The sequence below is a fragment of the Pinus tabuliformis genome, chromosome J (assembly GCF_031772625.1).
Source record: "Pinus tabuliformis cultivar Carrire ecotype Pingquan chromosome J, CPIR1, whole genome shotgun sequence".
Taxonomy (NCBI): Eukaryota; Viridiplantae; Streptophyta; class Pinopsida; order Pinales; family Pinaceae; genus Pinus; species Pinus tabuliformis.
In genome coordinates, this window is record NC_142295.1 from 746,278,943 (window position 1) to 746,297,322 (window position 18,380).

Genomic DNA, 18,380 nt, shown 5'->3' on the forward strand with positions numbered 1-18,380 from the left:
ATATCTGCACATGAACGAGTACATACATATATTAGACATATGTTATAATAATTTTATTGATTAATAAACACATGTATAGATTCATAGTAAACAATGTATTAATAGAATGTAGATCATTATCTCGTCTAATTCATTGAGTTAAGAAAACACTTGCTCACAATGAATTGGTAGAAGATACAACTCCTTATCCTTCGATAGCAACTTTGACCAATCTATGGAAAACAATCCACATGGGCATCATGTCTTCATGTACTCTCAAATTCTTCATACCAAATTCTAATTTTCCCATATTATTGTAGATTCCCTTCAATAATAATCTTATCTTTGGATCCTCATCAAGTGGATTGCTTAAATTCAACCATGATGCCACAATCGAATCATTGCCTCTTTATATGTACGTGTTCTACATGATAATGTTGACCATATGCCCACATTGCTAGATATTTCCTTACTCATGAAAGACCATTTATTTTGGTTAAAACAAATATAACGATGAATATTAAAATAGTTGATAGTTTCAAAACTATAAGGAAACAACATTCCGTAAAATTCAACTCTACCTTTATTTCACATCCTCTAGATATGTTGATTTCATTCTTCTTTTATGTTTGTATCTATACATAAATCCTTTATTTGATTTTGAATTTTTTCAGTAACCCATTCTAGTGTTCAATATTTCCCCCATTCCCCTTGAAGATCAATAGGAAATGGGGTATTCCTTTGGTTTGATCTCTTAAATTGTCTCCTTGCTTCTAAAACTTCTTCCCTCTATTTATCATATAAATCAATCCATTTTCTCATAAGGTAAATGTGGAACAAAATGAACTTGTTGAGTATAGCACTTCCATCTACACCTACTACATGTCAACATGCTTATTTCAAACTCCAAAATACATGTTATTAATTTGTCAAATAAATTATAAGTAAATTAATTATCGCAATAAAAACAACCACAATGCTTAGGAGTTTGCTTCATAATTTCTACTTCAACACCATTAGATTGTAGTTTTTGTCCATCAATAATATGTAGTGCTTGTTCTTCATCTCATAAGTGTGGACCATCTTCTAAATTCATACTAGGGAATTCACATAGGAAGAAGAATCCTTCATTCAATGACCATTCTACTAGTTTGTAAGAAGAGTATCAAAACAAACGCCATTGTTAAGCTCTTCTTTGAGCGAGTGTGCGTACACGTTGGGAACACGCAGTCCATTGTCTCAAATCGATACAATAGATTCCTGAGTTATTTTTGTCAAGTATTTGGCCGATGTTGGTTACCAAACTTACTAAGTCCATGAATTTATGTCCCCAAATTGATGGCCAAACAGAGGTAATCAACAAAATGATCATACACATTGTGCTTATGTACAACTTGAAGCATCCATGCACATGGGATGAAATCCTCCCCTATGTCCAACACAACTACAACCGAGCTCTCCACGGCTCAATAGGCCATATCCCCTTTCAAGTTGGGCTAGAATTTCAGCCACTATGTCACATTGATATGGCCATTACATTTGCAACTGCTTAGGGAGACTCGACTCCCGTCTAGTCCATGAAACAAGCCACAACCGATGAAATGATGGATACAGTGATTAAGAAAACTCACCAACAGAGGGTCTATCTATAACAAGTTGTCAACGTAGGGAAACTCCTTCATGAGGGAAAGTGGTTCAGTAGGGGCCACATTCAACAAAAATTTTGTCACCTCCTGGAGGATCGGCACGTAATGGGAAACATTGCTTCCTAAGGGGGTAGGACTAATTGAGGAGGATATTGGTGGCCACCCACCTATTCCACCTAGACCTCAATTTGGTCTCATCTGTTTCTTTGTTTATTCCAACATTTACTATTTTTAGTAGTTTTTAAGGTCCTAAAGTTCGAGAGGAGTTTTGATCCCTTAAACGGTATTTTTTTAGGTCCACCGCAACTTGCCACAAATGTTGTAGTAATTCGGTAGACCTTTCCAACAAGGTAACGTACATGCTCAATGAAGATAATGTGACCAAGTTACAACCCTAGGAAGTTGGTTACCTAACCAACCCCAACGTGGCCGAGAAATTCTTGCCATTACATATTGTGGTGTTAGGGTTATTGTTTTTTAGGGTTTTATGTTGTTGTTTAATAATAAGCAGGCCCTTGAGTCTCATTGTAACATATTTTAGAGGCATGTAGCCACCACATCTCTTCTGAAAGATAAGCTACCATCGTCTGAGCTAGTTTGTTTCCATTTTTTTTGTAAACATATTTCAATATTATGATATTCCATTGTTATTTTCTATGCATCTCTGTATTTATGGTTATATCTATAATTTGTTGCATTTCTATTTAGTTTTAGATCATGCCCTCACACTATCCACTCTCTCACATCCTCTCTCTCCCTTAATCTCTATCTCTCTCTCTCTCTTTCTCTCTCCTTCTCTCACCCATTCTCTCATGTCTCTTTCTTTGTCTCTTTATCTCACCCCCAGACATAAAAACTCTCTCTCCATCTCTCCCTTCTCACTCCCTCTCTCTCCTCTTATCACTCTTTGAATCTTTCTTCATTTGTCCCTCTCTCCCCCTCCAACTTCGTCTCTTTATCCCTCCCTCTATCCTCCTCTTCTTGTCCCTCCTCTCTCCCCCTTTCTCTCCTACCTCACTCTCTCTTCCCTTATCTCTCTCTCACTCCCTCTCCTTGTGCCCTCCAATCCTCTCTCTCCCCATCACTCTCTGTGTGTTTCTCTCTCTCTAACTATGTTACTATATCCCTGCCTTTCTCCTTCTCTCCCCACTTATGTCCATATATCCTTCTTTGTCTCTTTATTTGACCCCTAAATATACACTCCCTCTCTCCATCTCTCCCTACATATCTCAACTTCTCACTCCATATTTCTTTCCTCTTCAATACCTGTCTCCCCCTTCAACTCCATCTCTCTATCCCTCCCTCTCTCCTCCTCTCTCTCAAGTCCTCTCTCTCCCTTTCTCTCCTACCTCCCTTTGTCTTCCCCCATCTCTCTCTCTCTCTCTCTCTGCCCTCCAATCCTCTCATGGTCTCCCTCCTTATCTCCTTCACTCTCTCCCGCCTCCATCTTTGTGACTCCCTCTCCCTCTCCCTCTCTTAGCATTCTCTATCTCTTTCACTCCTCTCCCTTTCTCTCTCTTCATTTCTTCTCTCCCCTCTGCTTTAGTCCCTTATCAGACTGCCTATATCTCCACCTCTATCACTCTATGTCTTTTTTCTTCCCTCCCATATATATCTAGAGTTAATATATTAATATGAATATTAGATTTAATAATAATAGAAATATTCATCTTTTAATATCAATGTTATGGTTAATAATGTTTTTTTACATGGTATTAATAATAATTTGGCCGATGTTATTTGGACAATAGGCTTCACCTAAATAAAACCTCTTTCTTGGGCGTTCATAAGTATAAAGATATTTACTAAGTAAATATAAAAAGAGGGTTTATTTATTTACCATAACTCAAGTTTATTTATATTTGTATTTATTTATCATATCTCTTTTATTTTCCATGGAATTTTTTTTTTCTCGTTAAAACTATTCTATTATATACATAAATAGTTAACAGTTACATCATTTCAAAACAGAAAGAACCAGCTGCCTAGAAGTAATGGCAGCTTGGAACAGCTGAGACTGCAATGTCCGAGTACTTAACCAGACCAAAAATAAACCAACCCTCGCAGGGGTGCCAGCAGAGAAACAGCCTAATCCTGCGCAGGGGAAACAAACACTTCCCAACCACAAAAAAATGATTCCAGAACCCAAACATAGACAGTTTGCCATCAACATTGGCATAAAGACAGTAACATAAAACCAAAACATAATCAAAACAACAAGAGAGGCCGAAAGTCCTAACAGATGTGCCGCAGAGACTTGGAACAAAGGCGCAACTATTCTTCAGGTTCCTCCTCAACCACCTGGCACCACCCGTATTCCTCCACCTCCGCTGCAGTTGGAGCGGTTTCAATGTTGACATTTTCTTTTTGGCTGATCATCGCCTCCTGAGCCAGAGGGCTTTTTGAGACATTCCCTGGATCTGCAGTGGGCGTCTTCATGACTTTCTCTGAGCCGTCAGCTGGCTGCTTCCCTCGACTGTCTTTAGTATCGCTTCCATCAGGGGACTCTTCGATGAAGATAACTGACACATGGGCGCTAATACGGGGACAGTTCAGAGAACTGTTGAAATTGAAAATGGCAGAGCCGAAGGCAGGCGAGGAAGCAGAATCAGGAGCGCTTGAATCCAAGAATTGACTAGACTGAAGGGTGTTGGCTTCAAGGGTGCGATGGCAATCGCAATGGCAGCAATGGGGAGAAATTTTGGCTACAGGAGGGCACAAAGATCCTCCACGGGAGGTGCCTCGATGGCTAAGCATTCGCTGTCGAGGCCGAACAATGATTGCAGGGCCCAAATGTATAGAGCACAGAATGAAATTGAGAATCAAACCAGTCCCGGGGAGACCACGAACAGGCAATGGGTCGACCCAGATGGAAAGGCAGCCACTTGGAGCTGCTCGCAGCTCCAGAGGTTGCATAAACATACCCTGAGGTTGAACAATCAACAGACCATAAACAGGCGCAGTGAAGCCCAATCCACCACTGCATTTATCATACCTGCTTGCTCCTCGAAACTCGTCCGCCATTACTACAACCTTCATGTGAGCCGAGGAGCCGGACCCTCGCTTACGTACAAGGGTGGACGAAGCATTTAAGCTCCCCTGGTATATGTCAAACAGACCACTCCCGCGTGGCTGAAAAGAAGCCTGTGCCCATGTGTGTTCCTTTCGACTACGCATGGCTGGCAGGTGTCCGCATTTAAACACACATCATATCCTTTCAATCCCCAGATCCGGGGTATTTTCCATGGCATTTGGCCAATAGGTTTGGTATATAATTAGATGTTGTTTTCTAATCCTATTTTGTATATTTTTATTTATTTACCATACCATCTTATACTTCTTTTATATTTATTTATTTACTATATCTCTTTTATAAATATGTTATTTGGCCCATGGTATTAATAATGATTTGTCTCATGGTATTTGGACCATATGCTTCACCTAAATACAACAATTTTTTAGTTTTCTTAAATATAAGGAGGTTTATGGAATAAATATAAAAGGAGGTTTTATTTATTTACCATATCTCTAGTTTATTTATATTTTCATTTATTTACCATACCTCTCTTTTGAGTATTAGGAAACCTCTTTATATTTTAAATTTATATTATATTTATACATAATAATAATTACATTGATTTTTAAATAAGGACTACATTAGATTAAAAATGTTCAATGTTAAACATGACATGTCAAATGTTTACGCTTGAGATTTACCACCATACTAGGGTGTAGAGCCGTGAGAGAAAATAATTATAGCAACTGTAACACATTAAATAGAGTTCACCTAGAAAACATGAACTCAAAAAAATAACTAATAGATTTTATATTATTGTCAATAATGACATCGTGAGAGGAAATAATTATAACAATAATATGTGAAATAAATTTTAACTCGAAATCACTATGGCTTAAAAAAAACCATGATTTAACATAAAGCAACCCATGGAAAACCCAAAATGAGGGCACAATATATTGGGAATCCCCGATAATTTTAAAACTTTTAAAAGAATTTATCACATATAATCTATGGAATTTAATACCATGAGCAGCCAAATCTATATGACTAAAATCACCACCTTAAACTGAAAAAGTTTGAATCTTCCACCTAGTCAAATTTACTATAACCTTATTCAATAACTCAAAAAAAATCCCAATCAAGGAAAATATCCACCTTTTTAGTCCTACTCCAAAAAGTCAAAATCATATGACAAATTTGACCCACCCTCAGAACTATGGGAACAAACCATCTCAACAAGCAAAAAGTAGCTGCAATGACCTTCTAATGTCTCCAATGCTGATGTCATGGTAACCGAAGGCCCTAAATGGCCCCATTTGATTACATAGCACCCACATGTGTCGGCAACAAATATGGAAGAGTACCAGCCGTCGTGCTCATTCATTTTTCCATTCATATGAATTCGCCTCTCTATAAATATTGTAACAAAATTACGCTAGTACCATTGCCATCACCAAAGGCATCTCAGAGCAATCCAATCTTTTTCACTTCATCGTGTCTATCTCTCCACTTGCTCAGATCATGGATGAATCAGCCATCCCTATGGCCAAGGAAGTATGCAATAATAATAAGAATGATATTGTGAAATTGCAGAGCTCCGATGGCAAAATATTTGAGGTGGAAACAGAGGTGGCATCGACTTCAGGCATCATACAGAGAATGATGGAGGACTTGGGTACCGACATTACCATTCCTCTGCCTCTCGTTTCTGCCAAGATTCTAGGTCTGGTTATTCAATATTGCAGATACCATGTTCTTGATGCCCCCACTGTATCAATCGATGCCGTCAAAACGTGGGATGAGGAGTTCGTCAGAGCTCTGGTAGATGATCGCGCAACACTCTTTGAAGTTACGAAGGCTGCCAACTACCTCGTGGTCACAAACCTTTTGGACACGATGTGTCAAACTATTGCTGATATATTGAAAGGGAAATCCGCTGAACAGATACGTGAGCTTTTCAACATTCGGTATGAAAATTAATCGTCAAATCACTCTCCAATGGCAGAGTACCTCCCTTTCTGCAATTCGGTTCGTTTGACCATGAATTTGAGAGCATGTCGTTAGGTTTAGAGTACACATTTCTCTACGCATTCTACGTTTTTTTGGGTGCATTTTTGGTACTTTGACCTTTTCCAGTATGAGTTTTTGCAATTTAAAATCAGTATGACTGTAACTATTATCACACACATGCTCTTTTTTCAATCTGTTATTTTGGTTTCATAAATGGAAAAAATATTGTCAAATTTTACATAGGGGATGAATTGTGAGAGAGATAAGTACTGTAACATTGTTAGTATACACCACCTTTATTTTTCATGTGAGTTTTTTTTAATATTGTGTAGAGTGATTACGTTATTCAGCTCACATGAACTATTTTTTATTAATTTATTTTTTCATATGAATATCAATTAATAATATATATTTTATATAAAGAAAGAAAGAAACAAATGATTTAAGCTTATTAAAAAATTTAAATTATATTAATGAAATTTAAATTAACAAACCTGGATCACTCTTAATATATTTACCAAGCACCTAATAGGATAAAATCTCTTTTTACTATAAAAGAGCTTTGAACCTCAACAGATTTGCTTTGCTCATTAAATGGGGCATTAAGTTGGATCTATGTCGGTAGTCGTATTTTATGTTGATGTAGGTTTTTAAACCAAACTTAATGTTTTTTTGAAAAAAATATTCCAGAAAAATATATTGACAAAAATATTCAAAAAATAAATATAATTAAATATTAATTTCAAAATAAATTTAAATTTAAGTTAAAGTGTAGTAATTAGAATGCAGGTTGAAATTTATGTTAAAAGTAATTAATCTATCATTATTTTTATAAAATCAAATTAAAATGAGTGTAATATAAATTATTTTAATGATGAAAAGTTTTATCATGCTTTAGATATGTAGTATTGATAAACAATGATATTCAAGCTAGTTCAATGTATTTATATTCCTTTTTTTAATAAAAAGAAATAATATAACATTTTTCTTTTAAATATATATATATATTATTAAAGCTTATTAATTCCTCTTTTTAATCCTCATAAATCCATGTTAATCATGGATTTAATGTGACTTTAGAGGTATCAAGTTTTATTATAGGGTAAACTTATTTTAAAGGGGAAAAATAATGTGTAATTTTTTGTTGTTTAAATTATGTTTTTGAATGTTATAGAGATTACATACATGTACATGGGTTCATTTTATACTAATATATTAAATTAACTAAATAACAAAAAAAAATAAAATTAATAATTGAAATAAAATTAAGGTAAAATAGTGTTGACACCTAATCATCAAGATTGGATGAATAACTGAAATTGACATAAATAAATAATAGAAAATATGAATAGTCACAGAAAGATGAACTGAACAATGTCTCCCTCATGTATATAATGAAGACCAACCTGAATGAATATCAATGAATTGTTTTGATGAGTTACTTCCTGGTTTGACATGGTATGTCAGCCAGATGAACTGAACAATGTTCCCCTTCCAATGTTGTTCTATTTAATAGATGGTGAGGAAGATGAGATGCATTCCTGCATTCCATCATTCCGAGAGTCTATCTTTCATTCTCTTGGAAGAATGGTGTACTAAGACTTAGGAATCACTGGCAGTAGTACGTTGATTGAGGGCTCAGGGGTGGCCAATTGTAGCAAAGCCTTGCGCAATTGAGCCTACGGTTGGGTGGAGAGTCGTCCCCAAAACCTTGTTGTCATATGGCAGACATCAACCACAGGTAATATAGGTATGTACTTATTTGTTGATTCTGATTTTAATTAGGAAATTAATTTTATATTTACTTTGGGCTATTACATATGGTATCAGAGTGAGGTTCAACCCTTAGGGCCTATGGCATCTTAGAAAAAAAAAATCATTTTGTTGGGATTTTTAACTTGACTTGTTTTGTAAGTTACAGGATGGTTACATCCAGGAAAGTAGCATGTTCTACAAACCCTCCCTATACATGGATTTTTTTTATTCAGTACATGCTAACTGCGTAGTTATATTTTGATGGTGTCCATTTTTAAAGTCATTCTTATGAGTAATTTCCAATATTACCAGATTTTTGTTTTCATTGGCTGGAATCAATTTTTCATGTCAAATTTCAAGAATCTAATCTCCAAGATCCAGAATTAGTGAAACATGACAGTTGTCTAAAGGTAAAATCGAGAGGGAAAAGATGGGATGGAGCAGTGTATATATATGTTAGGATCCAATGGTGTGTTCTGATTGAATATGTGGAACGCTCCCTTTGTTTTGTCTATGTGTTTGTTCTTCGTTGAGTATGCAGATTTCTTGCATGTTTGTGTTGTCTCTTTGTTGTTTTTTATATGTAGTTTGTTTATGAAATTAACCACCTAGAGCGAGCCAGTGCAAAACAGAGTGGATAACATTTTTGAAACATAGGTGTGTCGGTGAAACAGAGCCAGCAATCTCCATTCAAAAGGATGAATGAGCTTCAAGGGAAGAGCACTAAGTGCGAATCACTATCAGAAGGTACATATTTTAATTTTTTGGGTTGTAACATATATAAATAAATAACTATATATACTCAAAATCAAACCGTGCATGTTTGAATGGACGAAGTTTATTTTTCAAATTTAGCGTCAAAAAAAAATCATGAGAAGTAAAGCCCAAATTCCGAGTGTGTGAAGGTTAAGAGTTCCATTCTCGTGGCTTCTGGTTCTGGTTAAGACAACTATTTTTAAAATACGTGTCTTCTATTTCGTTACACTTCCTGTTTTCTACCACGAATATTTTGGGAAACTTGAATGTTATTTTAGGATTTCATTTTGACCATAGACCTGCGCATGCCCAACAATGAAAATTACTTTCCATAAAACTGCGCATGCCCAAATTCGAAAATTATAGAGCAAGGCAAGACGTGGTTGCATCTATTGATTACAGTTTGGTTTTGGTGCCCATGCGTGTTTAAATACTCTCAAACCCATGGCCACTTGAGTCATTAATCCGCCTCAAGTACACAGAACAACCAATCATATTTTCCAATTTAATTTTAAGAAACTATTAAATTAAAAGAAATAAAAAAATCGCATGCAAGTACTGCTCATAGACATGCAAAGTCATTCTATAAACGTTGATAGACATGCAAAAGGAGGTACTGGATTTTTAAAGGAGCGGAGTGAGTTAGACATTAAAATGGTTTTATAGTTGATGTCTTTATTGTGATAATGTTGTCCCATTTGCAATACTTATGAAAAAGTAAGAAAAACGCATGTATAACATGGAATTATTAAATTATTTTAATAAAATAATTCATCGATTTTATCCCAAGTCTCATCATTTAACTATTTCCTATCCAGTGTTTATGTGTGGTTATTTTTTTTTTTACCTAATAAGTTAAAGCTTAACTAGTCACACTCACTTAAGCCTACAATTTTGAGATTGTTATGGAAAGTTCTCTTTCAAATTTAGTGCAGCGTGATTATTACTGGAAGCTCCTACCAAGATTCCAATATTTAGCTTGGAATTCCTTTTCACATGTTTTCGGAGTAAGGCTAAAATATTGAAACGAGACTCAGTTTTGAATTTTTTCTGTATTTCTCGGTTTAAGGCTATAATTATTGAAATTATGATGAAAAATTAAGCATGAAGATTTATGTTGGAATTCCTTATTCTCTTCTTCCATTAAAGGTTAAAATTTTGAAGTAATAGCTGCAAATCCTCCTCGATATTAATCTTATATTCTTCTCATTTATGGATAAGAAGTTCAGGCAAATTTCCCTTATTATACTCTGCTAGTTTCAAAAAAAATAGTGGAAAACCTTACAATGTACTTCGTATTATCAAATTTATTCTCAGATGCAAACAAATTGAAAAAAATTACTTTAATGGTTAGACACGACTTATCCGGTGACTATTTGTGAAAATTAACATAAATGTTTATTATTACGGCATATCCGGTGACTATTTAAAGGATTTTATTATGGCATAGGGATGATTTTTTTTAAAATAACACTTAGCATCACGGTTCAAGTTTTTACATTAATATATATTAACAAGATTGAAGTTTTAGGATTGATATATTATTTATTATGATAAAGTAACTAGGTTGGTTGTAGAATCTATGTATTTATATGTCTTCATGTTATTTATTGAAAATTTTATTATTTAATTATTATAGAAAATGTATAATTATTTTATAATGTAATTAATTTTTCAAATATTTATATTTATAATTTATATTAGTATTACATAAAATAAAATTAGGTAAGGAAATAGAGGATTTCTAATGATTAATAAGATCAGATGTTCAAACATATAAGCTCCAAGTGCTAAACCTAATTGGCGAAATGTTAAGAAAGAGTCATGGGCTCCTGAGAACAATATACATCACGTGTTTATCTTCCCCTTTTCCCATTTGGTTGTTTTATATTAGTCTTTACTACTTGAGAGATGAGGGTATGACATTGAGAGAACCAGGTGACACTTGAGAGAGAACTCTGTGTGAGCTAAGACAAAGCCAGATTATCTTCCACCCCTTTATTGGCAAGGAGGTCCGCTAATGTATTTGCATTCCTTTTGATATGAACGAAAATAATTGCTCGCCCTTCTGCAATGATTGGTGCAAGTTGTTAAACACCGTGGTCCAAGCGCCAACAACTTTTGCATTTGTAAGCTGGAGAGCCACCAAGTATGCAATTGGCTATTTGAGTGAGTGGAGAATATGCGATTGGGCTATTATTATTCCTTGCATGAGAAAATGGTACTATTGACTATGTAAATGGTACTATTGACCTTATAGTGTGTGCAGATTTCTTGACATTGTTGTCTAAAAGAACAATGGAATTTGCAGGAACACACATAGCCATGGCTGCAAGCTTACAATTTTATGTCTTATGTCTTATGCAGGCAATTTTATGTCTTATCCGGGAAATTATTATGGCTAAAATGTATTTTAATTTGAGGGATGGTGTTGCCTTTTCAGGTGCGCTTGCAGGCAGGCCATATAATTAATAAAATGATTTTATTTTGTGTTGGGGAGGGATAACCTTCCCAGTCATCCGATCCGGTTTTGGGTCGGGTGGCGGTGTCTCTTCTTTATGGTGTGGAATATTTCTATGGCTATTTGATTTCTTAAATTTCCTTAGAGTAATCATTTAATAGCCATAAGAATCTCAAGATACATTCAATAAATTTGTTTAAACGATTTATTTTGCAGTCCATTTAATTCTTTTAACATAAGTTATGATTGCTTAAACAGATACTCAAAATTTCAATTTATCTTAGCACAAAAGGTCATGAATCTATAAACTTAATATTGGTGTGACATATAATTTCAAAAGTCATGGTGAATTTTCTTTCAGAATTCAAGTACCTTCTTAAAACAATACTGCCACTAATATTCTTAAGCTTTACTCATTGGAATTTTGATTTTATGTTGAGACAATTCTCTAAGTTTTAATACTAAAAAATTAGTAATTATTGATAATTTGCATGATAAATCACACAGTGTCAAATTTGGCAATGGTCTGATTGCATGTCGTGCAGTAAGGGAAAAATATACAAAATAGTAAATTGAAATGAATCAAGAATCTTCAAAACTTTGTTGAATAAATTTGGCATGGTTAATACATATCTGGTTAAAAATTCACTGCATAATTATCACAACAATAATCTAAGTATTCTAAATGACTCACCTAATTAAAACTATATAGTTTTGTTATGACTCATTGATTCATTGGAAACAATATATAATCTTGTAATCTTGGATGGTGATAATCTACCCATAATTAACGATGTATAATTGTTGGCATGTTTTTTGTAACAAATTTTTAATGGTGGTGTAACCACTCACCACTAGTTCATTTTACAACACAGTTTTTGAAGTATTTGGACAATTGAAGTTGAAATTTGTCACCAATTAAAGTGCTCTAAAATAGTGAAATCTGTTCCAATTTACAATGGATAAACTCTGATATCTTAGTCTCTTTAGATGATCATGGTTCACTAGCAATCTATTCATTATTTTACTCTTCAAATTTTATCTAAAAACATAGAGATAGCATTCCTTGAATGTTGATCATACTATTCACTAATTGGGTTGGATTGCTTTTCTCATTCCTTTAGCGATAGCAGTTTCTTGGCATTTCTTGGGTATATTATTGCAAGAACACAACTCTCTCAATATGACCTTCTAATAAATTTAATTTTGCATTGAAATTTCCATTCAGATTACATGTATCTGCTCATTTACTAAACATCATCAAGCTACCATTGAAGTTCCCTTCATTCTTGAGTGAATCAGTTCGGTTTTGCAGTATATATATAAACCACAGGAGGGTATCTTTTAGTCTCAGTGGCAAATAGTATAAATTTGGATTAAAGTTAAGAAGTTGAGTATAATGTTACATGAGGTTAGTGATTCAAGGTTAATTGCATATGATGGTCAAAGTTGTCTAAGGAGAAATGGAAAGGAGAAACTTGCAAATTTTTGGGATGATAACTAATGATAATTCATGTGATTATGGCTAACTTGGATCAGATAATTACGGTGGTAGCGAAGAAGTATCACAACAAGAGTAAGAAATCAGTAAGAAGAGACAACCTATTTTAGAACATAATAAAAGAGTTTGGTATAATCATCACTTGGTACTCTAAAGGTATCACTATAAGGTATATCTAAGGAAGAAAATATTGGCAATCAACCAGGGAAGTTGAAAAATCATGGTAATAATGAAGGTCATTTTAAGGAACCTTGAAGGTATGATAAAATAGAATGATTGGAGAAGATAAGTTGTGTGCATAACAACATCTATAACAATGGGAGAGTCGCATTGTAAGTTTTCCATAGGTGACTAACTATATGAATAAATTATGGATAACAAGATGAAGGATCAGGCAATTTTGTTAGGTGGATGTCTTAAAATAGGATTACGTTTGGTAGCCATCTTAATGAATTTATTTATCAAGGATTACCCAAGTTGGGAAATAGTGACAACATTTCCGAGGTATATCGGTGCTATGTTTAAAAGAGGAAGAAAAGAAACCACAATGACTCGAGGTGAGAAATTAAAGTCAAAATAGAATAAAGTTAAGAAATTTCCATTTTAAGCTAATAGACATGGAAGACTAGGAGAAAAATATATAATAATATCTGGTAGCGAGAAACATGATGGGTAATGGTCATAATGGTGATCTACATATTTTAAAAATGTGAAGGTGTAAAGTTCCATGATGACCAAGTGATAATAAACAAGGAAGATAGGAAGGAATGTTTCTAGAAATTTTATAAGGATAGCTTGAGAAGGATTGTGTACATAGTGACAAAAGAAGTGAAAGACAATTAATAGAGGTTGTACTTGACTAATTTTCACTCATCGTTTCGTGAGTAGGACTTCCCATAAAGTTAAAAGAGGTTGTTTCCACATAACACCTCACAGTTAAATGGACAATGATGGTAGTAGTGTTTCCAACTATTTCAAAATTTAAAATAATGATACTATTTAATAAGAAATATTATTTTGCCCAACTTGAGGAAACTGAATTTATGATAAAGCAATCAAGTGGTATTGAGCTACGAACTTTATGAAATCGACAAGATAAGAAAATATTTCTGTGGATGAAGTGCTAATTGTTAAATAAGTCAACAGGGATCAACAAATCGTTGTGCAAGTAAATTAAGCATGATATAAAATTAAATCATGATGAAAAAAAATGTTTACAATGGTATTGGAATCAGTAAGCCAAAGGGTAAATGGATGTAAAATCAAAGGATTTTAATTTTGAGATAGATGATTTAATAAAGATGGTATCACTAGTAATATCTTAAACAATGAATTTCATGAAAATTTCCTTGGGGAAGGAAGAATATATGACGAGAGATTAAGACTCAAGATGATGAGACTCATATGAAATTTAACGATGTACTTAGATGATTATACCGTTGGTGTAAATGGTCAACTACCTAGTAGAAAGAAGTCCAAATGATTATTGAAAAGCCTTTTCTAACTTGTTGAATGACTAGTTTTCAATCCACGACCTCGACGACAACAAACATGTCTACTACCAACTAGGGTGCACAATGTGGCTTAAGAGTTATGATGCTATGAGGCTTATCGACATGTGATTCATTTATGTGAAGTTATGATATGTCTTTGATGCAAATACGTTGAGGATCTAACTTACGAGGGTATTCGTATGGTGAAGTATGCAATAATTGCCTACAAATTTATGATATGCATGAGCATGCAGTTCGTTATTAGTGATAATGTTGCGCTTAACGAAGATGAATGTTCTCATGGTGACATGCAAGAGTTGGCATGTGGATTATTTCCTATGATTCTATGATGGTATGGTTAATGCATTGGATGCATGTTGAGATGTGATGATTCACAGGACTCCACAAATGGGCCGAGAGAGCCGGTTTATTTGATGATCTCGTGCGATCCCATACGCACGAGGGAGAATACATAACACCATATGGGCTGGGGACAAAACTCAATCAACACTACATATGCGAGTGGTTCCTTTATCTTGTGTATAGCTCTTGATGGATAGCTCTTGAAGAGCTATGAGACCATCTTGAGGAGGCCAAGTGCCTAATGTTCTAGGCTAGGTGCTTGTTATTGGATTGGGATGCCGAAGTCTGGAAGGGTTGTAAAGGACTTCGATGCCTGGGGCTTTGCGCCTTAGTAGTTGTGGAGGGAGTTGGCCAGCGTTGCGAGATGCCCGGGGTCATTGAGTACCGGACCGGATGCCTGCCTTGGGGCAGATGAGGTCTGAGTCAAGCGTGAGCCTTGGGGCTAGCCTTGGACTAGGATACAGACCGGGTCAGGCTTAGCCTGGTGCCGAAAGTGGGAAAAAGGACAGATATTCCTTGAGATTTCCCGTGGTGTTAGGGACTTTCGATGCTTGTTGGTTATACTAGTTCAGTAGAGGGTGTTGGTAACATGAAGTTAATAAATAATAAATAATAAATAATAAATAATTCAACTTAACTTTGGGACGAAGTTCCTTAAAGTGGGAGAGTATGTAATATCCTTCCCCTTAATAATAAATAATAAATAATAAATAAAAATATAATAATAAATAATAAATAATGCAAAAATAATAATTAATAATAATAAATAAATCACTCAATAATAAATAATAAAAATAATAAAGATAATAAATCATAAATGTTAAATAATAAATGATATTAAAAATATATAGAAGAAAATAAATAAAAATAATAAAAATAAAAATAGTAATAACCATACTAAAACTCTAAATAAGAATAAATAGAAATAAAACAAGAAAACTATCAAAACGAAGGAAATAAAACAAGAAAGCTAAAAATCAAAATAAAAGTAAAGAAATAAAACAATAAAGCTAAAAATCAAAAGAAAAGTAAAGAAATAAAACAAGAAAGCTAAAAATCAAAAGAAAGTTGCATGTAGACACATGGAGTGTGTGCATGTGGTTCCCCTTCCAATGTTGTTCTATTTAATAGATGGTGAGGAAGATGAGAGACATTCCTGCATTCCATCATTCCGAGAGTCTATCTTTCATTCTCTTGGGAGAATGTTGTACTAAGACTTAGGAGTCACTAGCAGTAGTACGTTGATTGAGGGCTCGGGGGTGGCCAGTTGTAGCAAAGCCTTGCGCAATTGAGCCTACAGTTGGGTGGAGAGTCATCCCCAAAACCTTGTTGTCATCTGGCAGACATTAACAACAGGAAATATAGGTATGTACTTATTTTTTGAGTCTGATTTTAATTAGGAAATTAATTTTATATTTACTTTGGGCTATTACACAAAAGTCAAATTTTCACTACATACACTACAAAAGAAATGGATCACATGATGCCTCTACATGCAAGTTACCTTGGGACAAAATTAAGCAGCAAAGAAACCAACCCAAAGGTAAAGCTAATGACATAGACAAAGGTAAAGCACCTGAATCTGCTCATTACGTTGTGGCACAATGTAATATTGGACTAAATGAAGACTTATTTAATGCTTCGCTTGCTTCTTGGAAAATAGATTGGTTGCTTGATTCAGGAGCAATTTTCCACATGACTCATAGAAAAGATTTTTTTGAAGAATTTACTCACATTGTTGATGGAGCAGTATACTTTGCAGACCAATCAAAACTCAGGCCATCAAGGCTTGGCACAATCAGGATTAAATTACCTGGTCTTCGAGACATTCTTCTGCATCATGTTCTATATCTCCCACAGCTGAAGAGAAACTTCCTGTCCTTGGTCCACATCCACCAACAAGGTCACTCCATTCATATGTTTGATGGAAAGCGTGAGGTGAGAAAAACATCTAACCACTCACTTGTCATGAGGGGGATAGAAGAAGAAAGGCTTCTCAAGTTGCAGGGTACCTCTGCTCATGCACAACATTTCGGATACAACTCTCATTATGAAGAAGGTACACTTCCATCAAGTTTATTATGGCATGCTATATTTGAACATTTGAACTATGATAGCCTCCGCTTGTTGAAGAAAAATGGTGTTACTCGTTTTCCTACAATCCGTAGGAAACTTAAGCAATATAATGCTTGTATTCTAGGAAAGCATAGAAAATACTATTTTCATGATTCACATTCAAGAGCACATAGAAAAATTGAACTCATTCATTCAAATTTATGTGGTCCAATGCTTGTTCTTTCTACAAATGGAAACAAATATATGATGACATTTATTGATGACTGCACCAGAATGTGTTGGGTTTATTTATTGAAGAACAAATATGATGCCTTTAAACCATTCAAGAACTTTCATAAATGGATTGAAAATGATGAACAATATCATATTGGCTCTATTCGCACTGATAATGGTAAAGAATACACTTAAAATGAGTTTTAAAACTATGTTCGTCAACATGGGATCAAACATCAAACAACTGTGCTTTATAATCCCCAACAGAATGATGTAGCTGAAAGAATGAATAGGACAATCTTAAATATTGTGTGCTCCATGATGTTTTTCAAAAATGTAAAATTGATGTTTTGGGTTGATGCAGTTCTATGTGTTGTATATATAAAGAATAGATGTCCATCTAATGCTATTAGAAACAAGACTCCATATGAAACTTGGTATGGATACATTCCTTCAGTAAAGCATCTCACGGCCTTTGGTTCCACCTGTTATGCCTTGATAACAAAGGTACATAGAAATAAAATTGGTGCAAGAAGTCGTAAGTGTATCTTCTTGGGGTATTCAAACACCTCCAAAGCATACCATTTCTATGATGAAGTCAATAAAAAGTTTTTTGTATCTAGAGATGCAATCTTTCTTGAAACATCCAAAATTGACAATGTTGTTGAGCGGCAACTTGATCGCTTGGATAGATTTGTAAATGCAAAATCATTTCAAGAATTTGATAACAATATTCCACATCTTGGAGGGGGGATTCCTATACTAGATCAACCTGTGGAATCTTCTTCTAAAGTGCTTTCTCCCTCACATGAGACTCCAACAATTGATGATACTTTAAGTGATGTTATTGATAGAATTGGGAGACTCAATCTTGATTTAGTCCCAACTCAATCAATGGAGCAGCCTGGATCATCTGAGAAAGGTCCCCCAAAGTGGTTGAAAAAGACACTTGAAAGTGTTATCCTCATGAGGTTGGAAAGACAGGAACTAGAAATTCAAATCAGGAAAATGGAGGTGATGTAGATGACTCTGATTCACGTGTTGATATGGATGTTTCTTATGATTGTGAATTGAATTTGTCAACTTCCTTCAAAGAAGCGATGCAAAA

General features: G+C 34.6%; 1 pseudogene; it reads left to right on the plus strand.

Moving 5' to 3' along the window:
• Window positions 1–6,165: 6,165 nt before the first annotated feature.
• The window catches only part of LOC149228874 (SKP1-like protein 14 pseudogene), a 35,206-nt pseudogene continuing 22,991 nt past the window's right edge, over window positions 6,166–18,380 (plus strand).